The following is a 467-nucleotide window of genomic DNA, read 5'->3' on the forward strand; positions in this document are numbered from 1 at the left end:
GAGAGAGGGTGAAAGCTGACTTTAGTGGAGGGGCGGCGCGAGGCTGAGGGGAGGTATGGGAGTGAGTTTGGAGATGAAGGCGGGTTCAGTGCGTTATGAAGGTATAGTGTATGTCTCTCTCTCTCTCTCTCTCTCTCTCTCTCTCTCTCTCTCTCTCTCTCTCTCTCTCTCTCTCTCTCTCTCTCTCTCTCTGTGTGTGTGTGTGTATTCTGCGCCGTTTTAGAGCTCTCCTGGGAGGATGCAATAGCGCAGCCATTCACCGCTCTCCACACGCACACACACACACACACACACACACACACACACACACACACACACACACACACACACACACACACACACACACACACACTTCTTGGCAAAGTATTGCTCAACCCTGTCCCATGCCAAATATTCTGTGGTCAGAAGGCTATTTAAAGCCTCACTGAAAATCACTGTATTTTAGACTGCCGTAATAATGGTGATAA

Source organism: Salmo trutta, chromosome 16 (assembly GCF_901001165.1).
Source record: "Salmo trutta chromosome 16, fSalTru1.1, whole genome shotgun sequence".
Lineage (NCBI taxonomy): Eukaryota > Metazoa > Chordata > Actinopteri > Salmoniformes > Salmonidae > Salmo > Salmo trutta.